Source organism: Falco punctatus (genome assembly GCF_963210335.1).
Source record: "Falco punctatus genome assembly, chromosome: 5".
In the NCBI taxonomy this organism is placed as follows: Eukaryota; Metazoa; Chordata; class Aves; order Falconiformes; family Falconidae; genus Falco; species Falco punctatus.
This window is the reverse complement of record NC_137584.1, coordinates 70254536-70270463: the sequence shown is the minus strand read 5'-3', so window position 1 is coordinate 70270463 and position 15928 is coordinate 70254536. Positions and strand designations below refer to the sequence as shown.

The window sequence follows — 15928 nt, the reverse complement described above, 5'->3', positions numbered from 1 at the left end:
TATCTCCTCCCTATGTATCTGGCACTGAGAGGCAAACAACGTCATATCTAATCTAGCTGTTGAGGGCAGCTCTTTACCAGATGCCAAGATATTCTTGCTTCTCATCTTCTGTTGTTTTCTTTGTGATTTTGCTGTTTCTTCTTCAGCATGTCTTTCCCCATCCAGCAACAATCTTGTGACTGCAACTTCAGCCTGACACAGTCATGCTCAAATGTGGGCCTGCCTCATCCCTTGTTTCTCTGCATCCCCTGTCCACTTTGGCATCTTTCACTGAGAACCTCTCATGACTTTTCTTTGTTCTTACTGGTGACGACAGCCTCTTCTCTATGACTTCCCTTCTTCTCTTATCTAGGCTCCAGATTGATTTTGGAAACAGGCCAGTGACAGAGTGAAAAACAAAAGTTGCTTCATAAATTTCTGTGCCTATTTACACTTACATATAATTCAGTGTTCCTACTGGGTCAGTGGAACTGGCACTGATGTTAGCAGGAAGCAACACAGGTTGACTTGCCGTCAAGTCAGTCATAAGGGTGAGTTTACAGAACTTGGAACTGTGAGGAAAACATCTTTTTTACTTGACACTAAGGAAAGCTAAGTCAGAGCCGTTGGGGTAACGAACAGAGGACCTCCACAAGATGCAATTTTTAGAGCTACTTTCCAAAATAATTGTACTTTAAATCCATGACTGTTATTGTCTGCATTTAGACTCTACTCTCTCAAAGCTAATTTTACAAGCTACAATAAAGCACTTCCCAGCATGTAACATTACTGTTCAAGTGTAGCTGTTACTTTTTATTTTTCAAGTGGAGTTGAATGATTAGTATAAGACTAGGAATTTAAATTGCCTCATCTCTAGTAAATGTTAATACATGCCCGATATGGCTCTCTGAAAGTATGGGTTATCTGGCAAGCCAACTGTATGTATACATATAATTATGTAAACACATTCTCCCCAGTGTGATTCAAGGAGATAAAATGCAGTGTAGTGGAAGTTTTTTTGATCACTGCCCTCACTGTGAGTTGCTTAAACATCCACCGGTCTAGTTCTGAATCAAAGTCAGCAACTGTATAGGGATGCACAGTCCTGTGCATGGTAAAAATGTTTGCTGCATCACTTACAGTAAGAGCTGGTCACCTCTTGCTCCAGCTCTGTCTTGCACATTTTTCCCAACTGTAGCCATGATATCTTTCTTAAGAAAGGTTTATTCCTTCATGTCTGTCTTTTTGTGGCTAAAAGTTCAGAAGAGTTGACTGCTGAATTGTACTCAGGTGTGCTTTAAACCACAGCTCAGTGCAGCTGACCTTCAGCAGACAGACAGTACACTGCAAGCCATGGTCGTTGTCGTGCTTGTTTTTCTGAGACTGTTCCTGTGGACAGTACCTGTGTCTTACACCTATAGGCTTCATTCTGCACTGAATCCATCCATAAAAAAAGGTCTGTCAGCACACACCTGTCAAAACCCATGATAACTATGCAGATTATCTGCCATTATTGGCAGAGCTGTTCATATTATCTTGGCATTAAGCGATGATTCAAAGTTCAGTTCTACAGGAGGTATGGAAGAGGCGATATAGTGTCTTCCAAAAGTTGTGTATGAAGACCTGAACTAAGCTTAGATTTGTAGCATATTCAGGAGCCTATGTGGTTCCTGGTATCGGCTACCTGAGAAGCCGTGGCTTCTCACACTCTTGCTGCCGGTATTCTCCCTGCATGCAGTGTGCATTCATTTGTGAGAGACCCCCAACAGCAGACAGGGGGGTCAACAGAGAAGTGAGCACCACTTTTAGCAAGTCTTTTCTTCCATCTATCCACCTACTTATTCACTTACCCATGCGTGCACCCATCTAGGCAAAAGTTTTGCTTTACCTATATTACTGGTAGATAAAGTAGCAAAACCCTCTAATCTAAATACATTTCAGCTCATTTCCTGATGAAGTGGAACATGTTGTGTGTCAACTTAATAATACAGCTATAATTGTTTCACAGAGAAGATTGCAGAGATAAAATCTTTCAGGCAGAGTTAAGAAGGCTAGATTTTTAATACCGTCTATCAATAATGTATTGCTGCATATACCTCAGAATCTCAGCACCTCACAATCTCTTTATCCCAAAGTGGTAAATAAGTGAGGAAGTTGAACATAGTTTTAACATGGATTATTTAGGATTATTACATCTAATAAATCCAAAAAGCATATGTATTTCTCTCTGAAAGTCCAACAAATGCTGTGAAATTCCTGTATGGTCCCATGCACCGTGATCTTTCACAAGACATTAAGCTAATGATAATTCTCACAGGGATGAAGCTGCAGTTATCACAAGCAGCATTTTCAGATGAGGAAAATTGTTATAACAGCAAATAAGGCTGAGGAACAAGTAAACATGGAATAATAATTTTAAAAGGTGGATAAAGCTGACATATTAAGACAAACTATCATTAACCATGCTAACTGCCATACTTTAGCATCTAGAAATAATGAGTTCAGTCTTTACAAGTGGAACTGGAAAATGGTGACTCTGAGAACACTTGGGATTTGTAGTGAACAAAAGAATTTCAACATAAACTGGTTGTGAAAATGCAGTTGCATGAAATGTTTATATACACATATGCAGCCTAATAGAAAGGAAACGGTGAGCTCTAATTCAGCAGAGAAGACAGGCCAAGAATGAAAACTGGAATGTAAAGGAAAACAATTAAAATAGAAAATTAGTTATACATTTTCTTTTACAGAGGGGTGGCAGTCACTGGAACCACCCACAAAAGGGAACACTAAATTTTCTGTGTTTTGTTGAATTCAGCTGAAGACAAACTGCTTTTAAAAAAAGATATTACTTGGCTATAACACAGCATGCTTGACTCAAGCACAGATTGCCAAATTGAGGAATACCCTCCACTTTTACTGAAGGGAGATAGAGCTAGTTTGTTTCCAAATTCTTAATGCCCCGCATGTTCTTGTGGCAGGTGGGCAGAGTTACCCTTAAAGGTGCTCAGGAACTTTGTTTCTTGAATGAGGGAAAAGACAATGTCAATAAACTGGTACTTGCTTATTCTAAAAGTGAAACTCCTATGCAAAACTTGGCATTAGCTATAAATTGGAATTTACAATTCCTTGTGGTAGGTAGGGTTTCTCTCCCTCATGAAGGTATAAATATTGCAACATGTAGGTACCTAAACTAACACTAAGAATACATCCCATACAGTGGACAGCTATTAGAGATCTGAAGTATGCAATAACCTGCTCTCTCAGTTTCTGTAACAGGGCTATTTGTACCTTTGTGGACTTACATTGTAAGGCAACATCTACCAGAAACACAGCTGGCAGAACAGGTGCTCCAAAGGCATGAAAATTGTGGTCCTGAACAAAACAAAAGAAAGTTAATTGAAAAAAATTGAATGATATAAAGGACCCATATTGGTCCATATGGTCCAGCAGTATCCCAAAGTCTGCAATGTTTTTATGAATGACTAAGCACTGGCAGAAGTACGTCTGATTAAATACATCATCAGAGGTAGCATCTGGAGGCTGTATGAAACCCTAGAAACTATTGCCTTGGCCTTTATTTGTCAGTGGTTTATTATCCAAAATAAAGAAGGTTTGATTGCAGTTGAAAACTGTTCTTTGCTGAATGAACTGGCAGAGACGAAAGCAAGACAGACAAACACACTCAAGCTGACTATGACTCACCTGAGGGCACAGTAGCTGCCACTAATCTTGATAGAAACAACATAAGTGTTGTTCCTCTGCTAACACCAGTGAAACAAGCCTGGAAGACTGATGCTACCATGCGTCTTGATTTCTGAATTCGGTTCCATGTGTGTTCCTTCTATAAAAACAGCAATATGAAGCCCCTGGTCCTTGATTTTGTTACTGGTGAGCTCATTCAACAATTTCTATTCATTTATCACGGCACAAGAAATAAAAGCATACAGAATGGCACAGGCTTATTTTTAATGTGGTAATAATAGCTAGACAAATTAAATGTTGCCTTTTTTGTTGCAAAATGTGGACATCCCAAAAGCAAAACTTGGCCTTCACAGGTAATGTTTGTGAAGATAATGCCAGATATTCCCTGCCACCTGTTTGTGAAATTGTTTGGAGACTGTTAATTACATCCCTCTAATACTTTGCATTTCAGTTCACCTGAAAGATCAGAGTTCTCTTCATCTCCTTAGATAGCTGATAATTAGAAAGATAAATAGAATACCTCTGCTCATCACCCTTCCACTTCTGTTAAATATTCTGTCACTTTTTAGCCTTCTGCCTCTGAATCAGGATTTCTTAGCATTAAACATGAATGCCAAATACCTTCATGCAAACTTATCTATAGAAGATCCAGAATGAGCACTGCCAAATGATTAAAGCAAAGGTGAAACCATCATATCAAACTAATTCCACTAATGTCGCTTGATAATAGCATCTAGTGGCCAAAGACTTAGCCATTCCAAATACCAAATGAAAAATAATTGTTCACCTTTTATTGAAATATTAATCTTGATATTCTTCTTATTATAACACTTCTGAAAGCAATATCCAAGAGTATAATATCTATATACATGTAATCTTTGTTTTATAAGTTGATAAAATATGAAACTAAAGTATAAAGACATTAAAAATTAGCATATTTATTGCAACTTTTATGAGACATGCTGCTGCAAAACACATAAAATCCTCTAGGATAAATCTACATCTGGTGCTGTCTTGATAACTATTTAATTTACAATGGTGTAATATTTATATAAGCTCTTCTTTTAAAGAAATAGCTGATGTCTAGTATTCTTTTGTATGAGGTATAGTCTTTCATTTGCTGCTGGAAGCTACTGGTGCAGTGCATCAGTATGAAAGTAAAATATGTGTAAAATATGTGTATGCCTGGATGTCAGTTAATTTTTAGAAGTGAAATACCTAGTTCCTCTCGTTCATTTTCTACTTCAGTGTAGTTTTGCTGCTCATGTGCAATGTCAGCCATCCCTTAAAACATTCACTTTTCCAATTTTTTTTTCTCCAAAAGTCTCTTTTTCTGATTTAAACAAAAGGATTTTTTATCGCTACGGATAGCAAAGCAAAAACCGAAAAGTTTGGAATCTTGTTGTGAAGTTTTAGATTCAGATCACCTCCCCTTATTTAAATTCTCACTAAATTTCCTAGAAACTGGTACACAGAAATTGCTACATCTCAACAGCTTTTTCCCCACCCTAGTCAGTCCAGGGATGGTTAGTTTGTGGCTGCCAGGAAACACTCACTCTTGCAGTGTAGGAAGGCAGGGCATTAACTGTGTCTTGTGTCCTGCTCTGGAGATGTTCTGATGTCAGTGAGCTGAATAATCCTAATGTGACCTTTTAAAGGATGAAGTCCTACTGAGAATGACAATGCAAGGTAATCCAGACATCTTGCTTTGTTATCCTCTTCTGTTTTCTGGTAGAGCAATCCGAGCATCTATGAACTACTGAAAAGCCTGCTCCCCTCAGGGCTCTGGAAAGTGTCTTGCAGCTCACTGTCATAAAATATTGATATAGACCTTATGAGCCAGAAATTCTGGCAATCCTGTTCTTGCCAATAATTATGATAACAACTTGAAAATAGTAATTAAGTATGGATGCAATAGTGGCATACTAGAATATTTGTGTTAAGTTATAGAACTAACTTGCAGTTTCACAAAAGTCAATGGATCAATATGAACTTAGTTTGGAACTTGATTAGTATATGATTATTTTTTATTTTTAGAACAAAACCTCAATATACATTTATTTCACTATTTTTCTGGTTAGTTGCAAAAGCATCTTTCTTCCAGAAATGAAAAAAACTGATTTCCTTGACTACCAAAATATTCTGTGGATCAGAGAGCTTAGGCTTAATTTTTTTCCAACAGCATTTTAAAAAAAAATTCAAATATTTTTCTTAGCTTTCTGAAAGACAAGAAGGTGGACAAAATTAGTAGAACAGATGTTTTTTGTTGATGTAAACAATGGCCCAAGGAAGCTGCCTGAGAGCCATAGGAAGATTAAGTAAAGAGAAGGAGAACAGGCTTCTTTAAAGAAGAGTGAACACTTGGAATGTGATGAATGTAAAATATTATTGTAATTTTGACTCTTCTCTTGTGTGTGAGACCAGGAGATAAAAAGTAATAACTTACTAGAATATTCACCTTATTTTTGCATTAAGGCTTTAAATTAAGATTCAAGTAAGCCTCTAAAATTTAGAATGCATATCACTGCTGAACTTTTAAACCTTTGAATTTTGCCAATAACTAATCTTGACAGAGCTATTATAAAGAGGGGAACCATACCAGATTTGTTTACACACTTCCTCTTTGATCTACTGACTTTGAATGTAATTATTATTTCAGAATTAATATCTTGTCACTGGGTATATGACTCTCACATTGTTGTTTTCTTTGGTCTAATGAACCCAATGTACTTCTCAAAATCTTTTCTTTTACATGGAAGGTCCAAAGGGACCTATTCCTTATTCTTTTCTATTAATTTTAATTCTTTATCAATTGAACTTACATAATTACTATGCCTATCCATTCACAATATAGTATCTTGAATACTGTCCAGTTAGTCAAGATTTCCACTGTGTTTCTGTCTGCTTATTAGCATTGAACACTGAATAACAAACACATACTGACCTATGCATACAGTGCTCTTAAACTAGCTCCTGTCTTCCTAGTTTATGTAGAATCACAGCTGGCGCCCATTATGGAAAGAGAATAGTTCATAATTGCACCAAATGTACATACTGCTTCTCTTTCAGATTTACTTTTTTTTTTTTTCCCTTAACCTGGAAAGTTTAATCAGCTGTTTTACTTTAACCATACTACAGACACTAAGCAATTTGTTTTTACAAGAACTGATTCTTGCCTACAGGTGGACTATGCCTGCAGAAGTTAAAAAACTGAATAATATTAGAACTTTGATAAATATTTGAAGGATAAATTCAGGAGCTATCAGACTTGTCAGGAATGTGGGCCATGCACTGTTTTGTTCTCAGAGGACTGGAGGGCAAAAACATATTGGGCCAACGACCCGCATTCAGAATGGTAGTAGACATTGATTGTACTTAGTGTTTGCTTCAAAGTTATTTAAAGTCAAAGGTTTTTATCTTGCTTTTAGTGTATGCTCTCTTGTCCTCTCAATTCTGTTTGCCCAGTAGCAATGGAAGAGTAGAAATATAGCTATGCATAGCTGTGACTTTCTCTTATTGTAGGCCTGTATACATGCTCTTAAGTCAAGGAGAAGCACAAGTTTCTGGTCTTCTCTTTGACTAGCTATTTGTACCCTGCTGTCCTTCCCACACCTTGTGATATATCCCTCTTGAGGACATCTTGCCCTCCATATTTCCTTCTGATTTATTTTACTAATTTTTCTTCTATATTTCTAGATGCAGACTGGACTATAAGTATTAAGTCAATGTCCATTAAATACCTTTTCTCATTTTATTTTCAGTTATGTTCCAAAAAATCCAGTCAATAAGTAGAACACATAGCAAGGATCAGAAGATACCTTGAATGTTTTTAATGACATTTTAGTAAAAATACTACAGAGGTTTTCATAATTTGAATTTTTCTTTGTTATTTGGTGTAGTGAGGAAAATAATATGTCTCCAGCTTCAGTGCTACAAAAAAATTTTCTTGAGAAGTCTTCTTAAATTTGTGTCCTTACCACACTAAAGATCCATGCATGGCTTCAGCACTCGTAGATGCCTGCTTTTCTTACCTGTACCAACATTTCATCTTTCCTGGGAGTTCGATTTTTTAAAAAAAAAAAAAAAATAATCAAGGTCTGAAATTTCTTAGTAAATTTTAAATTTGCCTTTGTGTGTCAAGGTTAATGTCTGATTCAGAATCCTGAATGAGATGCAGAAGCTTTGCAACCCCTTTCCCTCCCCCCTTCCTAGGGATTTAGCTGCCTGTATTTAAGGTCTGCTCTGTTGTGACAGAGCTGTGTGGTCTCAGACCTGAGTGCTGTGAGAAGAGCTGTGAGAATGCACTTTGGGGGCCTCCTGCCCTTGGCTTGGGGGCTACATTAAACCTGAGAACCTCACTCAAGGCTTTGATATTGACTTCTGGGATGTTATCAAGAGGATTTGTTGTTCTTACTAAATAAGAGCATTTTCAAGTAAAACTTCAATTTGTATGACTACATCTGATTTTTTGATCATACTTTTCCTTCATTTTCCTCTGACTTCCTCTTTGTTTTTTCTTTTCAATTTTATTTCAGCTGTACTGTAATTTGGTAAACTGAATACACATCTTTCTATTGAACAGTAATTTCAACTTGTGGGGTTTTTTTATCCTGCATTTGTTTTATTTCTCTATTTCTTGTCTCATATTCATATGGTATTTAGTTCTTTTCATGACTCCTTGGCATTATTGAAGACTTTGTTGATCTTTTCTGTATTCTCAGGTCATCTCATCTATGTTCACTTAAATGATTTGAGGCTAGAATAAGAATGTAGATCAGCACTTGGTTTTATACTGATGTCTCCTATGGTTTGACATCACATTTCAATCTCTAAATTACTTTATGGCAATGTTTAGAAGTTCCTGAGATTTTAATTTGCTAATGATTTGGCTTCCAGTTTTAGTCTTGAAACTTACTGAAAAAATCTTTTATATGTATATTTATTAGGGATTCCCCAGTTTTTCCAAATGTTATTTGCTGTTCTTATAGAAAAACTGCAACAATTCTTTAGCCGGCCTTACATACCACAGCAATGAAACATTTTTATACATGTGTAAAGACTGATTCATAACATGTTTGAAGATTTTATTCAAGAACTTGTTTGTAGTTAAAAAGAAAGAGCATAGGAAAAAATCAAGAGTAACTGTGAGCACAGACATTCTGAGATTTAGCTGTTTATATCATCCATTAAAATTTCTTGGAACAGAATTCATCAGTACTCATCAGCATTCTGTCCAATCTCCTCTCAAGTCCTTACAGTTTCATGGATCATTTACCCAATTATCCAGTATAGATTCTGGGTTGCTTGGAAAATCCCACAACAAAATTTTTTTGATAATTATAAAAAGCAATAATAAATCATCCAGTGATGAGATACCACAGCAAGATGGAGACTGTAGCGATTCAGTCCAATAATGATTCTGGATTATGATTGGCATTGACACAGAGTATTTTTCCAGCTATCTCCAGAGTTCTAAGGCTCATTAAAAATAAACAAACAAAAAACCCCAAAGTACTGTGAAATAGAGAAGCAATTGTTTCAACCTGAGCATGATCTTATCACTTACTCTTTGAACATAAGAATCCATTTTCAAAAAGTCTTTGTCAGTTCTAAAGCACCGTCAAAGGAGTCCTGAGCAATAGTGCAAACAGAAACAACTGATGAGACCCTTCACTGTTACAGCTTTAATGCACTTAAACAGAAAGAGCTCCAGCAAGACAATTACTTCAGTCAAGCATCACATACAGACAGCTTCTGTACATACAGTCAAATTTTAAGTTACATGTGACCATTTCTGTTCAAGGTTTAGTGATTTTAGTGAAACAATAGGAGATCAGATTCCCTGACACTGATTTCTCCTCTGACAGAAAACAGACTTGAAAGACTCATCTAAGAGTTACTGCTTGTTGGAAGGAAAAGTGTCTGTAAAAAAAGGAAAATTAACTGGTTTCAACACAGTCCTTTGCACTATAGTCCTTAGACATTACTGGTTTTATGATTATTTATCTTGTGAAGGAAGGTTTGACAGAAATTTCAGCTAAAGCCTATATAGCTGTTTACATTTATAAATATGTTATTTCTGTAATTAATCAATCAAATGCCATTAAAAAAACCCAAGCACCCCTGAAAGTGACAAATTCTAAAGAAAGCAGAACCTGGAACTCACTATAGAACTAAGAGTGATGCCCACATTCTTCCCACAGGGCTTGTTGGATAATTTCTTGTTAAACACCTCCATTAATGGACTAAAGAGTTTGTCAATGAGCTGAGATGGTGTGATGTTTTTATCTTGTAACTACATGTTAGCAAACATAAGAAGTAAGTAATCCTGTACAGATGGAAAGCTGGATGACAATTTTCTTCTATCCCTGCAGCCTATGAATATACTTTTTGGTTAAATTGGCACTGTAATATCAACAAAAAGCAGTTGCATTGCTGAGATTCCTCAGGATATTTTATGCTTTTTATGCAGTGTAATATATTATGCATCTAGGCTTCACAGTGTGATGCTCTCATAGTAGAAAAGTTCTGAAAGCAGAATGACCCTTTGGTTTAAATCATACTTTTGACATTTAGTTGTGACCTGGGTTGGCTAAACAGTTTACTCATTATATTATGAGTATTAGTTGAATGGACCATGCATGAATGCATACACTTAAAAAGGAAAGATCTTGGTTTGCCATCAGGTTGCCATCATTTTGGTACCTCTTGTTTCCTACAAATATGATGCAGCAACCTGAAAATGTGTTGTAATATTACTAGAGAAACATTAATTCCATTGTTCCTTTAAAAGGCTCAAGGTTAGTTCTATAATAAATGTTAGTTCACTGTAACCCTGTCAGAAAGATCTATGCAACTGCACAAGATAAGTATTTGGTCCCAAGATTTTAATAAAATAAAATGAAAGTTAAACAAAATGCCTGTATCTGAACAAATTAATGCATTTACATTGCAGGTATGAGAGTCTTTCAAGAGCTTTTAACTGACAGAACTATAGCTTCAAAACTCAAAGAAAAATGAAAGTCAACTATTTCAAGGAGTAAATTTGCAATTTTCATTTTATAGTCAATTGGTTTAGCTGAATTGAGTTTATGTCTTAAAGTCCCAGCCTTGGGAAAAGACAACCTTTTTCCTTCTGGAGCATTCTGAATTCAGCAAGTATTTATCATTTTGCAAGGTTTGTGGGAGACTGTTTAATAGTTTGCTGACTTCAAATCACAGAATGGTCTGGGTTGGAAGGAACCTCTGATGATCATCTAGTCCAACCCTCTGTTAAAGCAGATTCACCTAAAGCAGGTTGCATAGGATCATGTCCAGTCAGGTTTTGAATGTCTCCAGAGAAGAAGACTCCACAACCTCTCTGGGCCGCCTATTCCAGCACTCTGTCACCCTCAAAATGAAGAATTTCTTCCTCATACTCAGATGGAACGTCCTATGTTGCACTTTGTGCCCGTTGCCCCTTGTCCTGTCACTGGGCACCACTGAAAAGAGCCTGGCCCCATCCTCTTGACACTCATCTTTAAGATATTTGTAGACACTGATAAGATCCCCTCCCAGTCTTCTCTGCTCCAGGTTAAACAGCCCCAACTCTCGGAGCCTTTCCTCATAAGGGAGATGCTCCAGTCCCCTTGTCATCTTTGTAGTCCTCCACTAGACCCTCTCCAGTGGTTCCCTGCCTCTCTTAAACTGGGGAGCCCAGAACTGGGCACAGCACTGCAGATGCAGCCTCACCAGGGCAGAGGAGAGGGGGACGATCACCTCCTTCCACCTGCTGGCCATGCTCCTCCTAATGCAGCCCAGGGTGATCCCATTTGCCTTCTTGGTCACAAGGACACACTGCTGGCTTGTGGTCAGCTTGCTGTCCACCAGAACTCCCAGGTCCTCTGCAGAGCTGCCTTCCAGCAGGTCAGCCCCCAGCCTGTACTGGTGCAAGGGGTTGTTCCTCCCCAGGTGCAGGACCCTACACTTGCCTTGGCTGAACCTCATTGGGTTCCACTCTGCCCAGCTCTCCAGCCTGGCCAGGTCTGGCTGAATGGCAGCGCAGCCTTCTGGGGTGTCAGCCACTCCTCCCCATTTTGTATCATCAGTGAACTTGCTGAGGGCACACTCTGTCCCTCCATCCAGGTCATGGATGAATAAGTTGAACAGGACTGGACCCAGCACTGACCCCTGGGGCACCACTGGCTACAGGCCTCCAACAAGACTCTGTGCCATTGATCACAGCACTAAATCAGATCTAAACTTCTGTAAGTCTTTTCTAGGTCTTCTTGACCATAACTTTAATTTGTGCAAAATTTTACTGAGAAGAACTTCAGGCAGTAGGAGTATTTTCTTCATATTGTAGTTCTTTCCCAGTTTATTATGTTCCACAATTTCAGTCTAGGTAACAGTGACATTTGCAGTCCAAAACCAAGATAAAGTATCCTTTATGTGAAGTCTGTTTTCTTTATTCTCTACACCAAACTATCCCCTCTTTCAGATCTGCATTATATTCTAACCAATCAGAATGAGGAGGTTTCATACTGAATTTAATGAACATATTCAGACACCCAAGTTGTTCACAACAGAGCACCAAGTGAGCGCTTTTGCCAGCAAAGAGGCAGTGAATTCAGCCTGGAGTTCCACCTTGGGCTAGCTAGCCCTGTTTTGCAGTGTAAAGTCAACATGAAAGTTTAAATAGTTTAGGATTTTCTCCTTCAGTAGATCCTTTTCACTGATACATATCATCCTATTGTCACAGTTAAGAATGCTGAAATTCACAGTGTGTGCATCTTTAGGGATCTTAGCACTACATGTGCTCTGAGCATCCCTAGCATCAGTGTTCACTCCTTTTCTAATTTTCAGGGTTGTGTATTTTACTATCTTGCACAAGCCTTTAGAACATGGAATAAGTGCTTATGAAATAGATGTAAAGAACTTTGTAGATCCCTACAAAGAAAATAAGGAACAGAAAAAGATGACCTATAGTACAGAAGTGAATTATTATGACAGTCACATGATAAGTGGTATTTTCTATACTCTGTTCCACAATACAATTTGGAATGTATTCCTGTTTTACACTGCCCTTTTAAAGGTATGAGGGAAGTAAATACATCCTCTCCTTATACATTTCACACACACACAGACATTTATTGAAGTATAAAATGTAGAATCAGAAAACCAAAACAATGTCTCTCATTCCATGATTTAAATTTTAATTTAAAGTTAAAACATCCCAATTATGTAGAAATAGTTATTGCAGTCAGTCTTTACCAGAAGACCTATTTTCGCTTGCCTCATCCTACAGTAATTAAGTAAATGGGTCAGATCCATCTCACTGTAAAAAAGCCTACTCTTTATGACTGACTGTAAAGGAGTCTAGACAACTATTTTGGATGATGATGTCTAAACTTGGACAGAGAAGTCCTATTCCAGAAGTTTAGTTAAAAGTGGTCTACAAAAGCGTAACCACTGTGAAAGAATGTGTCCAGTTTTCCTCTGCATTTTGAAACAGCTGTGATGGTCAATGTAGCAGTGATGTACCTGTTACTGTCACTGTGAAAGTCACTGAACTATGATGAAATTGTATATCTTGGAAATATAGTAATATGCTTGCATTTTAATAAGAAATTTAGACACTGACAGTTAAAACATCTGAAGATCGATATACTAATAAGCTTTTTAAGAGAGATTAGGTTATGTAAATGGGACTCATCTCACTTAACTTTGGATGCTTGAAACTTAAACCTTCACATTTGTGTTTGTTGTTTTATGTTCTGATCATATATGATTCAACCGAGTATCTAAAAGTTGGTAATTGTGTTCCACTGACTAAAAAAGAGATTGGTTGACCTGCTCAGGTTGTACATGCTTTTAGTTAGACCTTATCCCATTTGCCAAATCAAAGTTGGTAGAAATTGTCACTGTTTTATAAATTCTAAACCTTTAAATCTGCACATAGTATTTAACTCTTCCAAAAGAAATAGAAAACGAAAAGGAAAAAGAAAAAGAAAAAGAAAAAGAGAACAAGATCTCCAGGAAGCAATATTCTTCTTTAAGCTTTTAGTGTCTTGAATCTCCTTAACTTACTTCAGTGAATTCTGACAACTTGTGCAACTAAACCCAGACTTTGAGAAAGCCGATGATTAAAAAAAAGTTATGTATCCAAGGCCATGGCTGAATCCATGAAACACCTGCTAACTGCATACTGGTTTGTACATAAAGTAAGTAAACTTTGTGTCAGAAAACAGGCTCCTTATTTCAGGGCAAATCCAAAGACATCAGTGACTAGAAGTTTTGATAGAACCTGACTAATAGCTGAAACACCCCTAAACTGATTTTCATCCCTTCCTTCCTCCTTACTCTCTTTCTTGTAAAGTTTTAATTCTCATGCTTGTGTCTTAAGTCATTCTGTTGCCTTCAACAAACTTTGGATCAGATCATCAAACCAGACATTCCCTCCCCTGAACCAAACCTAGCTTCATACCCATTTTAAAAACTCATCTCCAATGTAAAAAGATGAGTGAATTGACAGAAATCACCTGTACTTGCAGATGTGTCAACATTCTGTGTTTCTGTGAAGCATAACAATATCCTTTGAGAGTCTTGCTTGATTTAACTCTACCAAAACATATTCATATTGTTCAGCTGTAAGACCTTTTCTGAGAAAAGACTTCAGGAGACTGGTAATCTATCATATGTTCTACTTGACTGGTTATAAGAAAAATACTTCATGTTTTATGAGTTGCCTATCACTGTCTGACTGTGTTTGTATGCCAGCAGGGAAAACTAAAACCAAGAACTTTGTAAAATCGTTATTACTAAGGAGCTACATTTTAGCCTTTTTAATTAAACTGTACAATTATCGCTAAATGTTCTGTCCATCTAATCATGGTTACGTAAGGTTACTGATCAAGCAGAGTGATGTAGTATCATGATCAGCATGATAGACCAACAAGATCTTTTTAAGAAATGCAACAGGTGAAATGGATAAAAGAAAGATTCTTCAAAGAGCAGGTAAAGTTTTCAGGCATTTAGTCACAGAGGCCAGAAGAGATGGATTACTGGTACTTATGGTAAAAGAGGTATTGATGTGGTGCTTAGGGACATGGTTTAGTGGTAGACTTGGCAGTGTTAGGTTTACAGTTGAACTCAAAGATCTTAAAGGCCTTTTCCAACCTAAACGCTTCTATGATTCTATGATCATTAGTGTAAGGAATATTTCTTTGGTTCTAAGTCCTGGCATTTATTCTCTCCTCCCAGTCTCAAAGTGGCTGAAAATTCTTAGAGTACATTGAATATTAGAACCACAACAGAAATGCAAATCAGAATAAAGGTGGATATGAACCTTTTTGAAATATTAGTAAGCATAATGAAAAATGTCTCCTTCTAACCTCTCAACTGCATTGGGGCTGTTAATGCTGGTGAAATCTCTTCACTTCCAGATGGCATTTATTTTCAAGCACACATATTAAATACAAAGTTTCACAGCTCTCATTATGGAAAACAGGTAACTTTTATTCATCTGTCTTTGATGATGACCCAGCCCCAGGTGCGTTAGTAAAATTTATTACTTATTTTTTACTACTTCCTTATTACTATCTCACAGAACAAGAGGAAACCTTCATTTAATCAAACTGTTTGTGGAGTAATATGTTAGCTATTTACCTCCTGAGATTTAGGGATAAATTTGAAGAGAGACATGGAATTAGTTTAGTGTGGATTTATCTCTGTTCCCTTAGTAATATTTATTCACTATCACCATCTTTAGCATTTAAAAGCCAGGGACTGAGATATTAAAGGCCAAATACACCCTTACAGAAAGGGGGATGCACCTGAACAATCAAATGCATGACAAAAAAAGTAAGCCAAAAATAATTTGCAAAGAAGCAAAAATTTTGAAAAAAAATTTATAGCTTTTGCTACTGAAGTTAATGTTTTTGCCAATGAAATGGAAATAACACTATGTCTCTATGCCAAAGTGAAGACTGCTAGCAGTTTAAGTTGCTTAAAATCAGCTGTTGGTAAATGCTAGGCTATAATCCTGTGACAGAACTGCAAAACAAGAACAAATTATTCTAGGAATTTAATGGTTAAACACTTGATAAAAAGCTGTTTTCTTTACTAACTAAGATAAGTAGTCTGGGAGAGATTCAGAGCCCAGTGAGGGTTTATGAGTAACATCAGTCAGGACCTCCATCATCTTTTTTTACTTTGGGAAGACTGTAGCTTCTGCTATATTATTGCTATTATTTTTCTGTTTATT

The 15928-nt window shown here is 37.0% G+C and overlaps 1 protein-coding gene across 4 annotated transcripts in view; it reads left to right on the top strand.

The window, feature by feature from the left end:
- Positions 1-2683: 2683 nt before the first annotated feature.
- Positions 2684-15928, top strand: part of GRIK2 (glutamate ionotropic receptor kainate type subunit 2) — a 454658-nt gene continuing 441413 nt past the window's right edge. For all 4 annotated transcript variants that reach the window (XM_080390031.1, XM_080390033.1, XM_080390030.1 and 1 more), the window contains exon 1: positions 2684-15928. This exon is cut by the window's right edge. The gene's annotated coding sequence lies outside the window, so the exon portion shown is untranslated.